At 47.0% G+C, this 24634-nt stretch overlaps 1 protein-coding gene across 3 annotated transcripts in view; it reads right to left on the reverse strand.

The window, feature by feature from the left end:
• LOC135054762 (gastrula zinc finger protein XlCGF57.1-like) overlaps positions 1-24634 on the reverse strand; it is a 96830-nt gene that overhangs the window by 65759 nt on the left and 6437 nt on the right. For all 3 annotated transcript variants that reach the window (XM_063958083.1, XM_063958082.1, XM_063958084.1), the window contains exon 2: positions 3402-3605. The gene's annotated coding sequence lies outside the window, so the exon portion shown is untranslated. The remainder of the gene's footprint in view (positions 1-3401; positions 3606-24634) is intronic.

The raw sequence follows: 24634 nt of genomic DNA on the forward strand, positions 1-24634 counted from the left end.
TTGTGGTGGTGTGTAGAGCCCAAAATATGAGAATTGTGTCGATGTCCCAATATTTATGGACCTGACTGTATATCAGTTCTAGTTATACACATTCAGGGCCAGACAGCGAAGCAGCTAAGGTAGACACCGTATTAATGAACCACATTAGCTGTATTAATGCTGTAGGAGCATCCAGTGTTAGTAAGATACAAGCTAGAACTTCCACTGTAGTGGAACAGTCATCACTATTACAGATCCATGTAAGGGTGGTGCTAGAGACACCCTGGACTTTTTAGAGAACAAGGGGGAGATGTATGAAAAGTTGGAGAGTGACAAAGTGGACATAGCTAAAGCACCAACCAATCAGCTCCTGTCATTTTTTTTAAAACACAGCCTGTAACATGAGTTTGGAGCTGATCGGTTGGTGGTTCATCTCTCTCAGCTTTGATACATCTCCCCCCAAAGTCGTATGGGGAATCCTGTCAGTCTTCAGTGCCGCACGTTTGTGCCAAACACGTGTAACAGAAGAATGAAAACAAGGCTGCACAACCAATGCTGCTCACTGAGGGGTATTACACAAAAACTCAGAAGGGGTATGATTTACCGACGGACACAATACCGACGGTCATAATCCAGACAGCCATTGACCGACAGTCAAAATACCGACACGGTCAAAACACCAACATTCATTATGCCGACATGTTTAAAATGCGGACAGTCAGAATATTAACATTTGAAATTCCGACATGTCAAAATGCTGACATGTGTTTTAGAGGAATTTTTGGCCAAAAACAGGCTTGTTCATACTTTACATCCCAGTGGACCTGAAGGGGGAATATAACAGTGTGCTGAGCGCAACGAGCCATGTGAGGGGATTCGGTACACTTAGACGGTGTGTCCATGTCGACACTGACACAAACCCACCCACAAAAAAACTCATGTTGGTATTTTGACATGTTGGCATAATGAATATTGGTATTTTGACTGTGTCGGTATTCTGACTGTATGTCAATAGCTGTCGATATTGTGTCTGTCGGTAAATCATACTGAGCCCACCAGAAGAGATGCCTGATGATATAAAGGCAAACCCGAAAAACGGATTTGGTAAAAGTTTTGTGAAAACATCTACAAACCCTTAACCCCTTCAACACCAGAACAATTTTACTAATTTTGCACTGCAAGGGTTTGGCCACGAACCAACCATTACTTCTTAATCCGTGCATTATATATAATCAGGACGATACGGGTGACTTATGCCATTCTGTATACTCCCCTAAGGGTGGAGGGTAAGAGTAATGAGTGCAAACTGAAAGCTGCCACGTACTAACCCAGACAACAGGTCAAGTTTCTCAGGATTACTGGTTTACAGAACAGTCCTACAAGTCGTACACATTTAAAAAACAATTATGTGAGCAGCCTTAAATCCTCTGTACGGACATATGAGACATACAATGGTGGAGCTTATTAATAGTTCTAAAACCGCACCAGAAACCAGGCAGACGTAAAATAGCTGGGATCAGTATGGGAAGCTGGCGGGCGGGATCCCAACGTTTGAAATACCAATGTCAAGATCCCGACTGCGCAAAAGCCGACAGGGGTGAGTAAGGGGTGCTATACCCTCTCCCCTAACCCTCCGTACGCGCGGCCAAAACCTAACCTCCCCCTTACTGCCTAACCCTAACTTTCCCGTCAGTGGTTCAACCTAACCTCCCGTCCCTGCTTCCTAAACCTAACCCTCAAGGGCCGCAGCCTAACCATAACCCTCGGAGCGGGGAGCCTAACCCCCCCCCCCCACTTCCCACACCCTAAGCCTCCCGGGGTGCTGCGTAACCCTATTCCTCCCCCAGACAACCTAAACTTAATCCCCCTGCGGCTTACTTCCTCAGAGGCGCGGTGTGAGGACGTTCAGTATCTTGGCTGTCGGGATTCAGACGTCAAGATGTCTACCTATTTGGGATGCCGGTGTCAGAATTCGGAATAGTGTCAGGATTCCGGCATCGGTAATCTTACTGCTGGGATCCTGACTGCATACCAAATAGCTTACTGTGCTTTTAATTTTCTTCTTGACTGGCATTCATTAGGATAAAAAACATCAGGAATATTTTTTTCTAAATTAGAATGATTTAAAAATCTTACCCAACATATTTTTTTTATTTTTTATTTAACTTAACTTTTAATTTCTCCAGCCACAAATCTTTACTGAAAACCAGCATTTACCAGACGTAAGGGAATTATATGTTAAGGTGTGTACACATGGTGAGATCCTTGCTATGTCCGATTTTGACTCTGCGATTTCCCTTGAACTCCCCCAAAGCCCAGATATTACAGATTTTGACTATGTTTGATTTTGACTAAGTGCCAATTTTGACTATACTTTGTACTAGATTGTACACTAGATAGTCAAGATTGACTTGCCTGCACAGTCTATCTAGCCTTACGATACTGACCCGACGGGAGCGTGCATCGGGATCGAATTTGTATCGCAAGCTGCCTAACACCTTGAGATATGCACTAACTTTTCATAAGATTTTGACTATATAGTCAACATCTTACAGATTTATCTCACCGTGTGTACACACCATTAGAATCAACGTATTAAAGGCTAGAAGTTTCAACAACACAAAACAGTGTGCACATACAAAGAAAATAAACAGAAAAAAGTAGCATTAAAAAAAAAAAAAAAGTGTAATTCTATAATAGACAAAAAATACAATATTTAAATGCGAGTGTTCTGTGCTGAAAGCTAGTACAACTGTATAAACAAGTAATAATCGCATAATTCCGACTTTAGTGTATCTTTATTTTCATTGTGACAGAAAGTAATATCTGGAGATACTGCAATCAGATTGTGTTGGGCTAGAAAAAGGCTGATTGAAATAAATTATTTTTTTTTATGGGCAAATATTATATACTTATTGCTGTAATAAATGGAAGCGTAGATTGAGAGCATGGCCCTTACCTCTTTGTCTGTCTGTTATTACCTGTTTTATAATGGTTTTGTTCCCAATTATAAAGTGCAATGGAATATGCTGGTGCTATATAAATAACTTCATAATTATAAGGTTTTTAAATATAGGTTTCTATTTTAACTATATTATGCTATATAACAAATGAGAGTGAAAGAAGAGACAGATTCAAAAGCATTCTAGTGGGCTAACTATATAAAGGGTCTTTGGGAAAACAATGTAAAGGTCACTACAATCTTATATTTGACACTGATGAAATTTCATGTGAGGATAGGAAGACTACATTATACCGCCCATTTTCCTATCAAACTACTACTAACCTACGAAACGCGGTATCATTCTGTCTGCATCGCTATACTCGTTACTAACCTGCAGCAAATTCACAGGAAAAGTGCTTTAAAATAAATAATAATAATTCAAAAAGAAGTAAAAAGAAGGAAATAAATCTCCTCTTACCCGGTGACGTGAGGGTCTGGTGATTCTCCACCATCACCTCCTTGTACAGACCCCTGTGTCCTACTAATTGCTCCCACTCCACTTCATGGGTCAGGATTGATAGAGACTGGGTTCCGGATCCTGGTCAGACCTCCAGACATAGCGGGACATCTGTTATGGAATGGGGTGGTCACACACGGCAGGCATCTTCCCAACGATACATTCCTGTGTATGGAGCAACATCAACATTAAGAAGTGAAGAAGTTTAAAGAGCACCAACCAGCTTTGTTACCAATGCATAGCATAACCATTCGTTCCCCAACACGATTCTGCAGGGAAACACACCATTTGCCTTCTGCGGTCACATGATTCCTATGCATGGAATTTAAATGGAGTGTGATCTGGTACAAATAGGGGTTGTTTGTATGGTTGAGGGGCATCTCCTGACTGCGAGCCCCAGGGCATCTTGGTCTTCCAGATGCCCTAAAAAGTAGACCATGGCACCTTTGTGGTTTGTGTGTGCGAGGTTGTTATGTCCACAAACCTAGACAAATATCAGGAGGGATGCTATTGCACAAATGCACTCCAACCTACATCTACCTCATTTAGTTTTCAAGTTACAGGGGCCAAACATGAGGGGGGCCTACTCAGAAGAGCAAATGACTGCACCACTTAAAAGGTACAAAATTGGTTCCAAATACATGGCAGTAAGAACAAGGAGGGCGACAGCTGCAGATTAGCTCCAGCTGGGCAACATTTTTTAATTCACTACTCTAACTGTACAGGGTATTTTCTTCACCCAAAGCTGCCTGTCTGGAGTAAAACCAAACGTATTCTAGAAGTCCCCGTTACATTTTATGTGCTCCTGAGATTTGGCTACCCAAGAACACGTAAGGGGAAAACACAACATGGGACTGGAGGCCAAGGACTATTGACTTCCCATTATCATGTGACTGGTTCCCTTCTTTAAGGTATTATGTATTCCTCGTCTATGATATGTAGGCACAAAGTCACCAATCAGAAGGTTGACATGACTAAAGTGTCAACACCAGCAAAACGTCGACATTGGCAGAATGTCGACATTTCAAATGACGAAATTATAAAAATGTCACTTGGGTTAGCGTTAGGGATAAAAGCATAGTAAAACTTATTGCTGACATTTCAACAATGTTGACATTACATCAGTGTCAACGTACTGCATGTCGACACATTCAATGTTCACATAACAACCATGTCAACCCAATGAAAGATGACATACTGTAATATAGCATACTCCTCGTCTATGGCGCTAACAGAGGTGGAACAAACGCTGCCCTATATAGAGCCAGAGATACAGGACAGAATGGCCTTACAAGTGTCCCTAAACTAGGCCCTTTATCCCCCTGGTGTATAATGGAGACAAGGTCATCAGAAGAAGTATCATGGTGATGATGACTTTATGAGTAAGGGCAGATGCTGCCTAGATCACAGCCAGGCAGCAGTTAGCATTAAGAGAGGTACTACAACTTTACCTACTAACTTCTTGGTTCTATACTGCTGCCCTTACCCTCCCATTCAATGTAATATCGCCTTCCTATATACCCCTACATAACAACTGTTTAACCAGAAATAGAATACATTATAGCAGTCACCAGACTAATACACAAGAGTCAATCCATGTGGAGTGGTCCAGTCCTGGTTGCTTGACCATTTTTTTATTTTATTTGTTATTTTAATTGTTTGTGTGTGATGACCCCTGTAAGTTAGTAGTTAGAAACCACCATTACTTTAATTTTATTTAGCTTCATATGACGATGGCGGCCATTTATGTATCATGGCGTATGACATTTTTCACTGTTGCTTACATATTGGGTAAATGCAATATCTCAGCTCAGAAAAGTCATACCCCTCATTGAATACTTTGTCCGCTGTGAATTTAAAATTTTTATCAGGTCCCCCTGAAAAAAAACCCGGAAACAAGCAATTTCAAAGTGCTCTAATAAAAGAGTAGACTAGATAGATAACTCAAAATTTGTTTTGCAAATCTTTGCGTATATAACTATTCCCAAACAAAATTACAGCTCTGAAATGTTATTCCTTCCCACTGAAACACAATCCAAAAAATAAAACTTTTTTTTTTTTTTTTTTTTTTAACTCTGACAATGAATTTTTGGCCTTATATTTCAGTCATAATTAATTTGCCATACAGAAATGTAAGCATTGGTTCTCGGTATACCAGAGTATAAGACCAGCATGGATCTACTACTCTATGGGAGACGTAGTGGGTTAGCTGAAGCCTAGAAATGGCAATAATAAGAATTTACTTACCGATAATTCTATTTCTCATAGTCCGTAGTGGATGCTGGGGACTCCGTAAGGACCATGGGGAATAGCGGCTCCACAGGAGACTGGGCACAAAGTAAAAAGCTTTAGGACTACCTGGTGTGCACTGGCTCCTCCCCCTATGACCCTCCTCCAAGCCTCAGTTAGGATACTGTGCCCGGACGAGCGTACACAATAAGGAAGGATTTTGAATCCCGGGTAAGACTCATACCAGCCACACCAATCACACCGTACAACTTGTGATCTGAACCCAGTTAACAGCATGATAACAAAGGAGCCTCTGAAAAGATGGCTCACAACAATAATAACCCGATTTTTGTAACAATAACTATGTACAAGTATTGCAGACAATCCGCACTTGGGATGGGCGCCCAGCATCCACTACGGACTATGAGAAATAGAATTATCGGTAAGTAAATTCTTATTTTCTCTAACGTCCTAAGTGGATGCTGGGGACTCCGTAAGGACCATGGGGATTATACCAAAGCTCCCAAATGGGCGGGAGAGTGCGGATGACTCTGCAGCACCGAATGAGAGAACTCCAGTTCCTCCTCAGCCAGGGTATCAAATTTGTAGAATTTAGCAAACGTGTTTGCCCCTGACCAAGTAGCTGCTCGGCAAAGTTGTAAAGCCGAGACCCCTCGGGCAGCCGCCCAAGATGAGCCCACTTTCCGTGTGGAATGGGCTTTTACAGATTTTGGCTGTGGCAGGCCTGCCACAGAATGTGCAAGCTGAATTGTACTACAAATCCAACGAGCAATCGTCTGCTTAGAAGCAGGAGCACCCAGCTTGTTGGGTGCATACAGGATAAACAGCGAGTCAGATTTTCTGACTCCAGCCGTCCTGGAAACATATATTTTCAGGGCCCTGACTACGTCTAGCAACTTGGAATCCTCCAAGTCCCTAGTAGCCGCAGGCACCACAATAGGCTGGTTTAAGTGAAATGCTGAAACCACCTTAGGAAGAAATTGAGGCCGAGTCCTCAATTCTGCCCTATCCGTATGAAAAATTAGGTAAGGGCTTTTATAGGATAAAGCCGCCAATTCTGATACACGCCTGGCTGAAGCCAGGGCTAACATCATTACCACTTTCCATGTGAGATATTTTAAGTCCACAGTGGTGAGTGGTTCAAACCAATGTGATTTTAGGAATCCCAAAACTACATTGAGATCCCAAGGTGCCACTGGAGGCACAAAAGGAGGCTGTATATGCAGTACCCCCTTGACAAACGTCTGAACTTCAGGAACTGAAGCTAGTTCTTTTTGGAAGAATATTGACAGGGCCGAAATTTGAACCTTAATGGACCCTAATTTTAGGCCCATAGACAGTCCTGTTTGCAGGAAATGCAGGAAACGACCCAGTTGAAATTCCTCTGTAGGGGCCTTCCTGGCCTCACACCACGCAACATATTTACGCCAAATACGGTGATAATGTTGCACAGTTACATCCTTCCTGGCTTTGATCAGGGTAGGGATGACTTCATCCGGAATGCCTTTTTCCTTCAGGATCCGGCGTTCAACCGCCATGCCGTCAAACGCAGCCGCGGTAAGTCTTGAAACAGACATGGTCCCTGCTGGAGCAGGTCCTTTCTTAGAGGTAGAGGCCACGGGTCTTCCGTGAGCATCTCTTGAAGTTCCGGGTACCAAGTCCTTCTTGGCCAATCCGGAGCCACGAGTATAGTCTTTACTCCTCTCCTTCTTATGATTCTCAATACTTTGGGTATGAGAGGCAGAGGAGGGAACACATACACTGATCGGTACACCCACGGTGTTACCAGAGCGTCCACAGCTATTGCCTGAGGGTCCCTTGACCTGGCGCAATATCTGTCCAGTTTTTTGTTGAGGCGGGACGCCATCATGTCCACCTTTGGTTTTTCCCAACGGTTCACAATCATGTGGAAGACTTCTGGGTGAAGTCCCCACTCCCCCGGGTGGAGATCGTGTCTGCTGAGGAAGTCTGCTTCCCAGTTGTCCACTCCCGGAATGAACACTGCTGACAGTGCTATCACATGATTTTCCGCCCAGCGAATAATCCTTGCAACTTCCGTCATTGCCCTCCTGCTTCTTGTGCCGCCCTGTCTGTTTACGTGGGCGACTGCCGTGATGTTGTCCGACTGGATCAACACCGACTGACCCTGAAGCAGAGGCCTTGCCTGACTTAGGGCATTGTAAATGGCCCTTAGTTCCAGGATATTTATGTGAAGTGACGTTTCCATGCTTGACCACAAGCCCTGGAAATTTCTTCCCTGTGTGACTGCTCCCCAGCCTCTCAGGCTGGCATCCGTGGTCACCAGGACCCAATCCTGAATGCCGAATCTGTGGCCCTCTAGGAGATGAGCACTCTGTAACCACCACAGGAGAGACACCCTTGTCCTTGGAGACAGGGTTATCCGCTGATGCATTTGAAGATGCGATCCGGACCATTTGTCCAGCAGATCCCACTGAAAAGTTCTTGCGTGGAATCTGCCGAATGGAATCGCTTCGTAAGAAGCCACCATCTTTCCCAGGACCTTTGTGCATTGATGCACTGACACCTGGCCTGGTCTTAGGAGGTTCCTGACTAGGTCGGATAACTCCCTGGCTTTCTCCTCCGGGAGAAACACCTTTTTCTGTACTGTGTCCAGAATCATCCCTAGGAACAGCAGACGTGTCGTCGGAATCAGCTGCGATTTTGGAATATTTAGAATCCAACCGTGCTGTCGTAGTACTATTTGAGATAGTGCTACTCCGACCTCTAACTGTTCTCTGGACCTTGCCCTTATCAGGAGATCGTCTAAGTAAGGGATAATTAAGACGTCTTTTCTTCGAAGAAGAATCATCATTTCGGCCATTACCTTGGTAAAGACCTGGGGTGCCGTGGACAATCCAAACGGCAGCGTCTGAAACTGATAATGACAGTTCTGTACCACAAACCTGAGGTACCCTTGGTGAGAAGGGCAAATTGGGACATGGAGGTAAGCATCCTTGATGTCCAGAGACACCATATAGTCCCCTTCTTCCAGGTTCGCTATCACTGCTCTGAGTGACTCCATCTTGAACTTGAACCTTTTTATGTAAGTGTTCAAGGATTTCAGATTTAAAATGGGTCTCACCGAGCCGTCCGGCTTCGGTACCACAAACAGCGTGGAATAATACCCCTTTCCCTGTTGTAGGAGGGGTACCTTGATTATCACCTGCTGGGAATACAGCTTGTGAATGGCTTCCAATATCGCCTCCCTGTCGGGGGGAGACGTTGGTAAAGCAGACTTCAGGAACCGGCGAGGGGGAGACGTCTCGAATTCCAATTTGTACCCCTGAGATACTACCTGCAGGATCCAGGGGTCCACTTGCGAGTGAGCCCACTGCGCGCTGAAAATCTTGAGACGGGCCCCCACCGTGCCTGAGTCCGCTTGTAAGGCCCCAGCGTCATGCTGAGGACTTGGCAGAAGCGGGGGAGGGCTTCTGTTCGTGGGAAGAGGCTGTCTGCTGCAGTCTTTTTCCCCTTCCTTTGCCCCGGGGCACATATGAGTGGCCTTTTGCCCGCTTGCCCTTATGGGGACGAAAGGACTGAGCCTGAAAAGACGGTATCTTTTTCTGCTGCGAGGTGACTTGGGGTAGAAAGGTGGATTTCCCGGCCGTTGCCGTGGTCACCAAGTCCGATAGACCGACCCCAAATAACTCCTCCCCTTTATACGGCAATACTTCCATATGCCGTTTGGAATCCGCATCCCCTGACCACTGTCGCGTCCATAATCCTCTTCTGGCAGAAATGGACATCGCACTTACTCTTGATGCCAGAGTGCAAATATCCCTCTGTGCATCTCGCATATATAGAAACGCATCTTTTAAACGCTCTATAGTCAATAATATATTGTCCCTGTCCAGGGTATCAATATTTTCAGTCAGGGAATCCGACCAAGCCATCCCAGCACTGCACATCCAGGCTGAGGCGATTGCTGGTCGCAGTATAATACCAGTATGTGTGTATATACTTTTTAGGACATTTTCCAGCTTCCTATCAGCTGGTTTGAGGGCGGCCGTATCAGGAGACGGTAACGCCACTTGTTTTGATAAGCGTGTGAGCGCCTTATCCACCCTAGGAGGTGTTTCTCAGCGCGCCCTAACCTCTGGCGGGAAAGGGTATAATGCCAATAATTTTTTAGAAATTAGCAGTTTTTTATCGGGGGAAAACCCACGCTTCATCACACACCTCATTTAATTCATCTGATTCAGGAAAAACTACGGGTAGTTTTTTCACACCCCACATAATACCCTTTTTTGTGGTACTTGTAGTATCAGAAATGTTCAAAACCTCCTTCATTGCCGTGATCATGTAACGTGTAGCCCTACTGGAAAATACGTTTGTTTCTTCACCGTCGACACTGGAGTCAGTGTCCGTGTCTGTGTCTGTATCGACCTGATGTAACGGGCGCTTTAGAGCCCCTGACGGTGTTTGAGACGCCTGTATTAACTGATTATCCGGCTGTCTCATGTCGTCAACAGACTTTTGTAAAGTGCTGACACTATCACGTAATTCTTTCCATAAGATCATCCAGTCAGGTGTCGACTCCCTAGAGGGTGACATCACTAACACAGGCAATTGCTCCGCCTCCACACCATTTTCCTCCTCATACATGTCGACACAACGTACCGACACACCGCACACACACAGGGAATGCTCTGATAGAGGACAGGACCCCACTAGCCCTTTGGGGAGACAGAGGGAGAGTTTGCCAGCACACACCAGAGCGCTATATATATACAGGGATAACCTTATATAAGTGTTTTTCCCTAATATAGCTGCTGTATATCTTTATATGCCAATTTTATGCCCCCCCTCTCTTGTTTTACCCTGTTTCTGTAGTGCAGGACTGCAGGGGAGAGTCAGGGAGCCTTCCTCCAACGGAGCTGTGAGGAAAAAATGGCGCCAGTGTGCTGAGGAGATAGGCTCCGCCCCCTTTTCGGCGGCCTTTCTCCCGCTTTTTTATTGTAATTTAGGCAGGGGTTAAATACATCCATATAGCCCAGGAGCTATATGTGATGTATTTTTAGCCAAAAAAAGGTATTTCTATTGCGTCTCAGGGCGCCCCCCCCAGCGCCCTGCACCCTCAGTGACCGGAGTGTGAAGTGTGCTGAGAGCAATGGCGCACAGCTGCGGTGCTGTGCGCTACCTTAATGAAGACAGGACGTCTTCAGTCTTCTGGCTCTGTAAGGGGGACGGCGGCGCGGCTCCGGGACCCATCCATGGCTGGGCCTGTGATCGTCCCTCTGGAGCTAATGTCCAGTAGCCTAAGAAGCCCAATCCACTCTGCACGCAGGTGAGTTCGCTTCTTCTCCCCTTAGTCCCTCGATGAAGTGAGCCTGTTGCCAGCAGGTCTCACTGAAAATAAAAAAACCTATTTAAACTTTTACTCTAAGCAGCTCAGGAGAGCCACCTAGATTGCACTCTTCTCGTTCGGGCACAAAATCTTAACTGAGGCTTGGAGGAGGGTCATAGGGGGAGGAGCCAGTGCACACCAGGTAGTCCTAAAGCTTTTTACTTTGTGCCCAGTCTCCTGCGGAGCCGCTATTCCCCATGGTCCTTACGGAGTCCCCAGCATCCACTTAGGACGTTAGAGAAAATAAAAGATAAAAGTCAATGAAGTGATCCCTGTAACAACGTATTCCTCAGCCTTGTGACTTGCAATGGTCATTGTGAAGAGTCCTCAGTAAGCTGGGTACCTTTGCTACTTAGCTCTGCTTGGCCAGCACTTGCAATGGTGGACCTCCGATAACCTGCTCTCCACTACTAGGTCTACGTCCACTGTATGAAAGCGTGTTCACAGGGCTGTGAGACCAGACATTAGGAAGACTATGTTTTTTTATTCGACAGTCACACACCCTCCCGCTGGGACCTGAATTCAACATATTCAATAAAAAACGGATTCGACAGTCCCTGTCGAAAAACGGACCAATTGACGATAGTGTGCGTCCTGGATTCGACTTCATGGACGGCACAAAAGTGTTTAAAAAACCCTGAAAAAAATTGCGTGGGGTCCCCCCTCCTAAGCATAACCATCCTCGGGCTCTTTGAGCCAGTCCTGGTTGTAAAAATACGGGGGGGAAAATGACAGGGGATCCCCCGTATTTTAACAACCATCACCGGGCTCTGCGTCCGGTCCTGGTGCCAAAAATACGGGGGACAAAAGACGTAGGGGTCCCCCATATTTTTAACACCAGCACCGGGCTCCACTAGCTAGAGACAATGCCACAGCCGGGGGACACTTTTATACCGGTCCCTGCGGCCGTGGCATTAAATCCCTAACTAGTCACCCCTGGCCGGGGTACCCTGGAGGTGTGGGGATCCCTTAAATCAAGGGCCCCCCCCCTCCAGCCAAAATAATGGCGGGGGGTCCCGGCAGTCGGGGAAAGGGGTCCCATGTGTAAACATGGGACCCCTTTCAGTGGGTGGTCCGTGTTTTGCATTTTCTTATTTTACCAAGTACGTGGATTACAAACTCTGAAGAGGACCGATCTACACAGGATTGTTGTGAGTATAATTTTATTTAAAGGTACCCCGTGGATTCTACGTGGAGAAGGGGACCGAGCCTCGTGTCAACATAGGTAAGTATGTGTGTGTCGGTGTGCATGTATGTAATAAAGTTATACTGTCACGGTGTGTGTGTACTGTTTTTATTTGGGTATTTTTTTTGTAGTAGAACTACAGGTACCAGCGGACCCGTTTCCCCCCCCACATGCTGGTACTTGTGGTTCTCCAAGTACCAGCTTGCAGGGGAGGCTTGCTGGGACTTGTAGTTCTGCTACAAAAAACAATATTCTTTTTTCTGACACCTGGCTATCAGCCTCCCATCCGCCGCCCTTGGATTGGGGGGACAGCCTCGGGCTTCACCCCTGGCCCTTGGGTGGCTGGAGGGGAGGGGGACCCCTTGATTTAAGGGGTCCCCACTCCTCCAGGGTACCCCGGCCAGAAGTGACTAGTTGGGGATTTAATGCCACGGCCGCAGGGATCGGTATAAAAGTGTCCCCCGGCTGTGGCATTATCTCTCTAGCTAGTGGAGCCCGGTGCTGGTGTTAAAAATATGGGGGACCCCTACATCTTTTGTCCCCCGTATTTTTGACACCAGGACCCGACGCAGATCACGGTGCTGGTTGTTAAAATACGGGGGAATCCCTGTCATTTCCCCCCCCGTATTTTTACAATCAGGACCGGCTCAAAGAGCCCGAGGCTGGTTACGCTTAGGAGTGGAGACCCCACACATTTTTTTTCAGGATTTTTAACCCATTCCCACTGAAAAACATGCTCTGATCTCTCCATATTATTTTAGTCAGTAAAAAAAATAATATTATTTTAAAAAATATATTAAATAATACTTGTGGCTCCTAAATAGACAAACCAAGTAGATAATCCCTTCTAATACAAATAGATATTCTATTAGCAATCAAAAAAACACAAAAAAAAAACATGTTTTTAAAAAATTTTATTAGATCACGACAGCAAAATGAGGCGGACTGAAACTGACGAAATGACTGTCGAAAAGCACTGTTGTCGAATCAACATTCTTCAATTGAATATACTTTTGTCGAAAAGCTGCATTTTTACCATTGCAGACATGTCGAATTTTGAAAATGTCGAATTGCAAAAAGTCGAATCTGAAACGGCAGGTTTTTTGACGAAAAGTACTGTATTGCATTGTCGAATCCAATTCGACAGGTTTTTTTTGTCAAAAATGCCCCGTTTTTTGACATTTGCGGCAATTCGACCGTAATTGCATATGCCCTATGTGCGGAATTCTATTCTTTTTCCGCTGGAAGCTACTACATGGAGCCCAAATGTGTGGTTCTCAGACGGCTCTACTATGTAACGGCAAAGGGAAACATGCTACTGGGTTGGTGGAGTTACATAACTATATTTAATTTCTTTTTGATTTACTAGTACAACTCCTCATCTATGAATGCCCAAATAAACAAGAACAGACCGACACTGCCTTTAAAAAAAAAAAAAAAAAAATGTAATGCATATATATTGGCCAGTATGGATGGTGTAATGGTTAGCACTACCGCCTCACAGCACTCGGGTCATAGGTTCGATTCCCACCATGGCCCTAACTATGTGGAGTTTGTATATTCTCCCAGTGCTTGCGTGGGTTTCCTCCCACAATCCAAAACTATATACTGGTATGTAGATACATACAATATGTATTTATAAAACATACAAAAGTCACCTTAACAACATTCATAGATGTATCACTGATTTTTGTAATGCATAAATGACTTAAAGTATATATAAATCCCCACCTTTGACCATATATTATACAGTGATAACACTGATAAAGGATTAGACACATCCCAGTTATACGGTACTCTAATATGTATTATGTATATAACATAAACATTACACTGATACCAGGAATAGACCCATCTCTCGTGCTATTGTACATAGAATATACCATATACAGCTCAGATCATGAATTATACTGTAATGACACCGGTGGCTGGATCCACCTTTCCCTGTATGGGAAGAAATAACTTACCGTATATACTCGAGTATAAGTCGACCCGAATATAAGCCGAGGCACCTAATTTTTCCACAAAAACCTGGGAAAACTCATTGACTCAAGTATAAGCCTAGGGTGGGAAATGCAGCTCTAGCCGTACACAGCCCTCATACTGCCAGATATGCCCTCATAATGCCAGATATGCCCCACAGTGCCAGATATGCCCTCATGCTGCTAGATATGCCCCACAGTGCCAGATATGCCCTCATGCTGCCAGATATGCCCCACAGTGCCAGATATGCCCCACAGTGCCAGATATGCCCTCATGCTGCCAGATATGCCTCACAGTGCCAGATGTGCCCTCATGCTGCCAGATATACCCCACAGTGCCAGATGTGCCCTCATGCTGCCAGATATGTCACATACGCCCCACAGTGCCAGATGTGCCCTCATGCTGCCAGATATGCCCCACAGTGCCAGATGTGCCCTCATGCTGCCAGATATGTCAGATATGCCCCACAGTGCCAGATATGCCCCACAGTGCCAGATGTGCCCTCATGCTGCCAGATATGCCCCACAGTGCCAGATATGCCCTCATGCTGCCAGATATGCCCCACAGTGCCAGATGTGCCCTCATGCTGCCAGATATGTCAGATATGCCCCACAGTGCCAGATGTGCCCTCATGCTGCCAGATATGCCCCACAGTGCCAGATATGCCCCACAGTGCCAGATGTGCCCTCATGTTGCCAGATATGTCAGATATGCCCCACAGTGCCAGATGTGCCCTCATGCTGCCAGATATGCCCCACAGTGCCAGATATGCCCTCATGCTGCCAGATATGCCCCACAGTGCCAGATGTGCCCTCATGCTGCCAGATATGCCCCACAGTGCCAGATATGCCCTCATGCTGCCAGATATGCCCTCATGCTGCCAGATATGACAGATATGCCCCACAGTGCCAGATGTGCCCTCATGCTGCCAGATATGTCAGATATACCCCACAGTGCCAGATGTGCCCTCATGCTGCCAGATATGCCCCACAGTGCCAGATGTGCCCTCATGCTGCCAGATATGTCACATATGCCCCACAGTGCCAGATGTGCCCTCATGCTGCCAGATATGCCCCACAGTGCCAGATGTGCCCTCATGCTGCCAGATATGTCAGATATGCCCCACAGTGCCTGATATGTCCCACAGTGCCAGGAAGGGTACTTACCCTCCATCGCTCCCGCGTTGTCTTCTGAAGGAGGGACACGGAGGGCACAGCGTACGGCTCTCCTGTGTCCCTCCTGCGTCTCCATCTCCGGCGGCGTGTATGTGTTAAATGAAGTGCCGGTTCGTGAGCCAATCAGAGCTCACGTACGGGCAGTTCATTTAACACACACGCCGCCGGAGACGGAGACGCAGGAGGGACACAGGAGAGCCGCGCACTGTGCCCTCCGTGTCCCTCCTTAGACTGACTCGGGTATAAGCCGAGGGGGCTTTTTCAGCACAAAAAAACGTGCTGAAAAAGTCGGCTTATACTCGAGTATATACGGTATTGTATAAATGTATTTCTTTCTACCACCAACACGCCGTGTACACATTATAATAAATAAGAATTTACTTACCGATAATTCTATTTCTCGGAGTCCGTAGTGGATGCTGGGGTTCCTGAAAGGACCATGGGGAATAGCGGCTCCGCAGGAGACAGGGCACAAAAAAGTAAAGCTTTACTAGGTCAGGTGGTGTGCACTGGCTCCTCCCCCTATGACCCTCCTCCAGACTCCAGTTAGGTACTGTGCCCGGACGAGCATACACAATAAGGGAGGCATTTTGAATCCCGGGTAAGACTCATACCAGCCACACCAATCACACCGTACAACTTGTGATCTAAACCCAGTTAACAGTATGATAACAGAAAGGACCTCTTAAAGATGGCTCCTTAACAATAACCCGAATTAGTTAACAATAACTATGTACAAGTATTGCAGATAATCCGCACTTGGGATGGGCGCCCAGCATCCACTACGGACTCCGAGAAATAGAATTATCGGTAAGTAAATTCTTATTTTCTCTATCGTCCTAAGTGGATGCTGGGGTTCCTGAAAGGACCATGGGGATTATACCAAAGCTCCCAAACGGGCGGGAGAGTGCGGATGACTCTGCAGCACCGAATGAGAGAACTCCAGGTCCTCCTTTGCCAGGGTATCAAATTTGTAAAATTTTACAAACGTGTTCTCCCCCGACCACGTAGCTGCTCGGCAGAGTTGTAATGCCGAGACCCCTCGGGCAGCCGCCCAAGATGAGCCCACCTTCCTTGTGGAGTGGGCTTTTACAGTTTTAGGCTGTGGCAGGCCTGCCACAGAATGTGCAAGTTGAATTGTGTTACAAATCCAACGAGCAATCGACTGCTTAGAAGCAGGTGCGCCCAACTTGTTGGGTGCATACAGTATAAACAGCGAGTCAGATTTTCTGACTCCAGCCGTCCTTGAAATGTATATTTTTAAAGCTCTGACAACGTCCAACAACTTGGAGTCCTCCAAGTCGCTAGTGACCGCAGGCACCACAATAGGTTGGTTCAGATGAAATGCTGATACCACTTTAGGGAGAAAATGCGGACGAGTCCGCAGTTCTGCCCTATCCGAATGGAAGATTAGATAAGGGCTTTTATAAGATAAAGCCGCCAATTCAGATACTCTCCTGGCAGAAGCCAGGGCCAGTAACATAGTCACTTTCCATGTGAGATATTTCAAATCCACCTTTTTCAATGGTTCAAACCAATGGGATTTGAGGAAATCTAAAACTACATTTAGATCCCACGGTGCCACCGGAGGCACCACAGGAGGCTGTATATGCAGTACTCCTTTGACAAAAGTCTGGACCTCAGGGACAGAGGCCAATTCTTTTTGGAAGAATATTGACAGGGCCGAAATTTGAACCTTAATGGATCCCAATTTGAGACCCATAGACAATCCTGATTGTAGGAAATGTAGGAAACGACCCAGTTGAAATTCCTCCGTCGGAACACTCCGATCCTCGCACCACGCAACATATTTTCGCCAAATGCGGTGATAATGTTTCACGGTGACTTCCTTCCGTGCCTTAATCAAGGTAGGAATGACTTCTTCTGGAATGCCTTTCCCTTTTAGGATCTGGCGTTCAACCGCCATGCCGTCAAACGCAGCCGCGGTAAGTCTTGAAAGAGACAGGGACCCTGCTGTAGCAGGTCCCTTCTCAGAGGTAGAGGCCACGGTTCGTCCGTGAGCATCTCTTGAAGTTCCGGGTACCAAGTTCTTCTCGGCCAATCCGGAACCACTAGTATTGTTCTTACTCTTCTTTGCCGTATGATCTTCAATACCTTTGGTATGAGCGGCAGAGGAGGAAACACATACACTGACTGGTACACCCAAGGAGTTACCAGTGCGTCCACAGCTATTGCCTGTGGATCTCTTGACCTGGCGCAATATTTGTCCAGTTTCTTGTTGAGGCGAGACGCCATCATGTCTACAATTGGTCTTTCCCAACGGTCTATTAACATGTTGAAGACCTCTGGATGTAGACCCCACTCTCCCGGATGAAGATCGTGTCTGCTGAGGAAGTCTGCTTCCCAGTTGTCCACGCCCGGGATGAACACTGCTGACAGTGCTATCACGTGATTCTCCGCCCAGCGAAGAATCTTGGCAGCTTCTGCCATTGCACTCCTGCTTCTTGTGCCGCCCTGCCTGTTTACATGGGCGACCGCCGTGATGTTGTCCGACTGAATCAACCCCGGCTTCCCTTGCAGGAGAAGTTCCGCCTGGCTTAGAGCATTGTAGATTGCTCTTAGTTCCAGAATGTTTATGTGAAGAGACTTTTCCAGGCTCGTCCATACTCCCTGGAAGTTTCTTCCTTGTGTGACTGCTCCCCAGCCTCTCAGGCTGGCGTCCGTGGTCACCAGGATCCAATCCTGAATGCCGAATCTGCGGCCTTCTAATAGGTGAGCCTTCTGCAACCACCACAGAAAGTGACACCCTTGTCTTTGGTGACAGGGTTATTCGCAGGTGCATCTGCAGATGCGACCCTGACCATTTGTCCAACAGATCCCTTTGGAATATTCTTGCATGGAATCTGCCGAATGGAATTGCTTCGTAAGAAGCCACCATTTTTCCCAGGACTCTTGTGCATTGATGTACTGACACCTTTCCTGGTTTTAGGAGGTTCCTGACCAGGTCGGATAACTCCTTGGCTTTTTCCTCGGGAAGGAAAACCTTTTTCTGGACCGTGTCCAGAATCATTCCTAGGAACAGCAGACGAGTTGTCGGGATTAATTGGGATTTTGGAATATTCAGAATCCACCCGTGTTGTCTTAGCACCTCTTGAGATAGTGCTAATCCTGTCTCCAGCTGTTCTCTGGACCTTGCCCTTATCAGGAGATCGTCCAAGTATGGGATAACTAATACGCCTTTTCTTCGAAGAAGAATCATCATCTCGGCCATTACCTTGGTAAAGACCCGAGGCGCCGTGGACAATCCGAACGGCAGCGTCTGAAACTGATAGTGACAGTTTTGAACAACGAACCTGAGGTACCCCTTGTGCGGGGTAAATCGGAACGTGGAGATACGCATCCTTGATGTCCAAGGATACCATAAAGTCCCCTTCTTCCAGGTTCGCTATCACTGCTCTGAGTGACTCCATCTTGAACTTGAACTTTTTTATGTAGATGTTCAAGGACTTTAGATTTAGAATAGGCCTTACCGAGCCATCCGGCTTCGGTACCACAAATAGAGTGGAATAATACCCCTTTCCTTGTTGTAAGAGGGGTACTTTGACTATCACCTGCTGAGAGTACAGCTTGTGAATGGCGTCCAAAACCATCTCCCTTTCGGACGAGACGGTTGGTAACGCAGACTTCAGGAAACGATGAGGAGGATCCGTCTCTAATTCCAACCTGTACCCCTGAGATATTATCTGCAGGATCCAGGGGTCTACCTGCGAGTGAGCCCACTGCGCGCTGTAATTTTTGAGACGGCCGCCCACTGTCCCCGAGTCCGCTTGAGAGGCCCCAGCGTCATGCTGAGGTTTTTGCAGGAGCCGGGGAGGGCTTCTGTTCCTGGGAAGGAGCTGCCTGTTGGTGTCTCTTCCCTCTGCCTCTGCCTCGTGGCAGGTACGACAAGCCCTTTGCTCTCTTATTTTTGTAGGAGCGAAAGGGCTGCGGTTGAAAGGTCGGTGCCTTTTTCTGTTGGGGAGTGACTTGAGGTAAAAAGGTGGATTTCCCGGCAGTAGCCGTGGCCACCAAGTCTGATAGACCGACTCCAAATAACTCCTCCCCTTTATACGGCAAAACTTCCATATGACGTTTTGAATCCGCATCACCTGTCCACTGTCGTGTCCATAAGGCTCTTCTGGCTGAAATGGACATAGCACTCACCCGAGATGCCAGTGTGCAGATATCTCTCTGTGCATCACGCATATAGATAAATGCATCCTTTATTTGTTCTAACGACAGCAAAACCTTGTCCCTATCTAGGGTATCAATATTTTCAATCAGGGATTCTGACCAAACTACTCCAGCACTGCACATCCAGGCAGTTGCTATAGCTGGTCGTAGTATAACACCTGCATGTGTGTATATACTCTTTTGAATAACTTCCATCCTCCTATCTGATGGATCCTTAAGTGCGGCCGTCTCAGGAGAGGGTAACGCCACTTGTTTAGATAAGCGTGTGAGCGCCTTGTCCACCTTAGGGGGTGTTTCCCAGCGCGCCCTAACCTCTGGCGGGAAAGGGTATAATGCCAATAATTTTTTTTTTTGAAATTATCAACTTTCTATCAGGAGCAACCCACGCTTCATCACACACGTCATTTAACTCTTCTGATTCAGGAAAAACTGTTGGTAGTTTTTTCACACCATACATAATACCCTGTTTTACGGTATCTGTAGTATCAGCTAAATGTAACGTCTCCTTCATTGCCAAAATCATATAACGTGTGGCCCTACTGGAAAATACGTTTGAATTTCCACCGTCGTCACTAGAATCAGTGCCTGTGTCTGGGTCTGTGTCGACCGACTGAGGCAAAGGGCGTTTTACAGCCCCTGACGGTGTTTGAGGCGCCTGGACAGGCATTAATTGATTGTCCGGCCGCCTCATGTCCTCAACCGACTGTTTAAGTGAAGATAAACTATCACGTAATTCCACAAATAAAGGCATCCATTCTGGTGTCGACCCCCTGGGGGGTGACATCTGCATATTTGGCAATTGCTCCGCCTCCACACCAATATCGTCCTCATACATGTCGACACCACGTACCGACACACACAGCAAACACACAGGGAATGCTCTAATGAAGACAGGACCCACTAGCCCTTTTGGGGAGACAGAGGGAGAGTCTGCCAGCACACACCAAAAAGCGCTATATATAACAGGGATAGCCTTATAATTAAGTGCTCCCTTATAGCTGCTTTAATATATACAATATATAGCCATTAATGTGCCCCCCCTCTCTGTTTTACCCTGTTTCTGTAGTGCAGTGCAGGGGAGAGACCTGGGAGCCGTCCTGACCAGCGGAGCTGTGACAGAAAATGGCGCCGTGTGCTGAGGAGATAGGCCCCGCCCCTTTCTCGGCGGTTTCTTCTCCCGCTATTATTTTAGTCAGGCAGGGGTTAAATATCTCCATATAGCCCCTGTGGGCTATATGTGAGGTATTTTTAGCCTTTTATAAGGTTTTTATTTGCCTCTCAGAGCGCCCCCCCCCAGCGCTCTGCACCCTCAGTGACTGCCGTGTGAAGTGTGCTGAGAGGAAAATGGCGCACAGCTGCAGTGCTGTGCGCTACCTTATGAAGACTGAGGAGTCTTCAGCCGCCGGTTTCTGGACCTCTTCACGCTTCAGCATCTGCAAGGGGGTCGGCGGCGCGGCTCCGGGACCGGACTCCATGGCTGGGCCTGTGTTCGATCCCTCTGGAGCTAATGGTGTCCAGTAGCCAAGCAGCAAATCCACTCTGCACGCAGGTGAGTTTACTACTTCTCCCCTAAGTCCCTCGTTGCAGTGATCCTGTTGCCAGCAGGACTCACTGTAAAGTAAAAAAACCTAAACTAAACTTTCTCTAAGCAGCTCTTTAGGAGAGCCACCTAGATTGCACCCTTCTCGTTCGGGCACAAAATCTAACTGGAGTCTGGAGGAGGGTCATAGGGGGAGGAGCCAGTGCACACCACCTGACCTAGTAAAGCTTTACTTTTTTGTGCCCTGTCTCCTGCGGAGCCGCTATTCCCCATGGTCCTTTCAGGAACCCCAGCATCCACTTAGGACGATAGAGAAAAGGGGGTAATTCAGAGTTGATCGCAGCAGCAAATTTGTTAGCAGTTGGGCAAAACCATGTGCACTGCAGGGGGGGCAGATATAACATTTGCAGTGAGAGTTAGATTTGGGTGGGTTATTTTGTTTCTGTGTAGGGTAAATACTGGTTGCTTTATTTCTACACTGCAATTTAGATTTCAGTTTGAACACACCACACCCAAGTCTAACTCTCTCTGCACACGTTATATCTGCCCCACCTGCAGTGCACATGGGGGGTCATTCCGAGTTGTTCGCTCGCAAGCTGCTTTTACCAGCTTTGCACACGCTAAGCCGCCGCCTACTGGGAGTGAATCTTAGCTTATCAAAATTGCGAACTAAAGATTAGCAGAATTGCGAATAGACACTTCTTAGCAGTTTCTGAGTAGCTTCACACTTACTCGGCATCTGCGATCAGTTCAGTCAGTTTCGTTCCTGGTTTGACGTCACAAACACACCCAGCGTTCGCCCAGACACTCCTCCGCTTCTCCAGCCACTCCCGCGTTTTTCCCAGAAACTGTAGCGTTTTTTCACACACACCCATAAAACGGCCAGTTTCCGCCCAGAAACACCCACTTCCTGTCAATCACATTACGATCACCAGAACGAAGAAAAAAACCTCGTAATGCCGTGAGTAAAATACCTAACTGCATAGCAAATTTACTTGGCGCAGTCGCACTGCGGACATTGCGCATGCGCATTAGCGACTAATCGCTCCGTTGCGGAAAAAAAATAACGAGCGACCAACTCGGAATGACCCCCATGGTTTTGCCCAACTACTAACAAATTTGCTGCTGCGATCAACTCTGAATTACCACAAAGGCAAAATGTGTATTAAGGTACCAATTTCTGAGGTAAGATACACGCATCATATTAGTGCAAAACTGAGAGCTGCATGTTAATAAAGCATCTTGGCTCAAGCCAGGTAGGTGGATGGGTATACGTTTAATTTGCCACCTGTTGGGATCCCGGGCGCCGGAATCCCGACAGCTGGCAATGCCGACAGCTGGAAAACCGGCGCGGCAGGACTATTCCCACTAGTGGGTGTCCACGACAGCCATAGAGTGGGAAAATAAGATTTTAAACCTACCGGTAAATCTTTTTCTCTAGTCCGTAGAGGATGCTGGGGACTCCGTAAGGACCTTGGGGTATAGACGGGCTCCGCAGGAGACATGGGCACTATAAAGAACTTTTAGTATGGGTGTGCACTGGCTCCTCCCTCTATGCCCCTCCTCCAGACCTCAGTTAGAGAAACTGTGCCCAGAGGAGATGGACAATATGAGGAAAGGATTTTGTAATCTAAGGGCAAGATTCATACCAGCCCACACCAACCACACCGTATAACCTGGAATATGCGCAACCAGTTAACAGTATGAACAAAAACAGCATCAGTCAATGACCGATCTCAACTGTAACATAACCCTTATGTAAGCAACAACTATATACAAGTCTTGCAGATTTAGTCCGACTGGGACGGGCGCCCAGCATCCTCTACGGACTAGGAGAAAAAGATTTACCGGTAGGTTTAAAATCTTATTTTCTCTTACGTCCTAGAGGATGCTGGGGACTCCGTAAGGACCATGGGGTTTATACCAAAGCTCCAAACCGGGCGGGAGAGAGCGGATGACTCTGCAGCACTGATTGAGCAAACGCGAGGTCCTCATCAGCCAGGGTATCAAACTTGTAGAATTTTGCAAAAGTGTTTGAACCCGACCAAGTAGCTGCTCGGCACAACTGTAATGCCGAGACGCCTCGGGCAGCCGCCCAAGAAGAGCCCAACTTCCTAGTGGAATGGGCCTTTACCGAATTTGGTAACGGCAATCCAGCCGTAGAATGAGCCTGCTGAATCGTGTGACAGATCCAGCGAGCAATAATCTGCTTAGAAGCAGGCGCGCCAACCTTGTTGGCTGCATACAGGACAAACAGAGCCTCTGTCTTCCTAACCCTAGCCATCCTGGCTACATAAATTTTTAAGGCCCTGACTACATACAGGGACATGGAATCCAAGGTTGGTTCATATGAAATAAAGAAACCACCTTAGGCAAAAATTGAGGACGAGTCCTCAATTCCGCTCTATCTACATGAAAAATCAAGTAGGGCCTCTTGTGAGACAAGGCCGCCAACTCTGACACCCGCCTTGCAGATGCCAAGGCTAATAACATGACCACCTTCCAGGTGAGAAATTTTAATTCAACCGTTTGAAGGGGTTCAAACCAGTGCAATTTAAGGAACTGGAACACCACGTTAAGGTCCCATGGTGCCACTGGTGGCACAAAAGGAGGCTGGATGTGCAGCACTCCCTTTTCAAAAGTCTGGACTTCTGGGAGAGAAGCCAATTCCTTCTGAAAGAATATAGATAGGCTCCATTAAGGTACAGATTTCGGCCCTAACTTTAGGCCCATATCCACTCCTGTCTGTAGAAAGTGGAGAAAACGGCCCAGATGGAAATCTTCCGTAGGAGCATTCTTGGTTTCACACCAAGATACATACTTCCTCCAGATACGGTGATAATGCTTCGCCGTTACCTCCTTCCTAGCCTTTATCAGAGTAGGGATAACTTCCTCCGGAATACCTTTCTCAGCTAGGATTCGGCGTTCAACCGCCATGCCGTCAAACGCAACCGCGGTAAGTCTTGGAACATGCAAGGCCCCTGCTGCAACAGGTCTTCCTTGAGAGGAAGAGGCCACGGATCTTCTGTGAGCATCTCCTGAAGATCCGAATACCAGGCCCTTCGAGGCCAATCTGGAACAACGAGTATTGTCTGTACTCTTTTTCGTCTTACGATTCTCAACACTTTTGAGATGAGAGGCAGAGGAGGGAACACATAGACCGACTGAAACACCCATGGTGTCACTAGGGCGTCTACCGCTACTGCCTGAGGGTCCCTTGACCTGGCACAATACCTCTGAAGCTTTTTGTTGAGGCGTGATGCCATCATGTCTATTTGAGGAAGTCACCAAAGACTTGTTATCTCTGCAAAGACCTCTTGATGAAGTCCCCACTCTCCTGGATGGAGATCGTGTCTGCTGAGGAAGTCTGCTTCCCAGTTGTCCACTCCCGGTATGAAGACCGCTGACAGAACGCTTACGTGATTTTCCGCCCAGCGCAGAATTCTGGTGGCTTCCGCCACTGCCACTCTGCTCCTTGTCCCGCCTTGGCGGTTTACA

Source organism: Pseudophryne corroboree, chromosome 3 (genome assembly GCF_028390025.1).
Source record: "Pseudophryne corroboree isolate aPseCor3 chromosome 3, aPseCor3.hap2, whole genome shotgun sequence".
Taxonomy (NCBI): Eukaryota; Metazoa; Chordata; class Amphibia; order Anura; family Myobatrachidae; genus Pseudophryne; species Pseudophryne corroboree.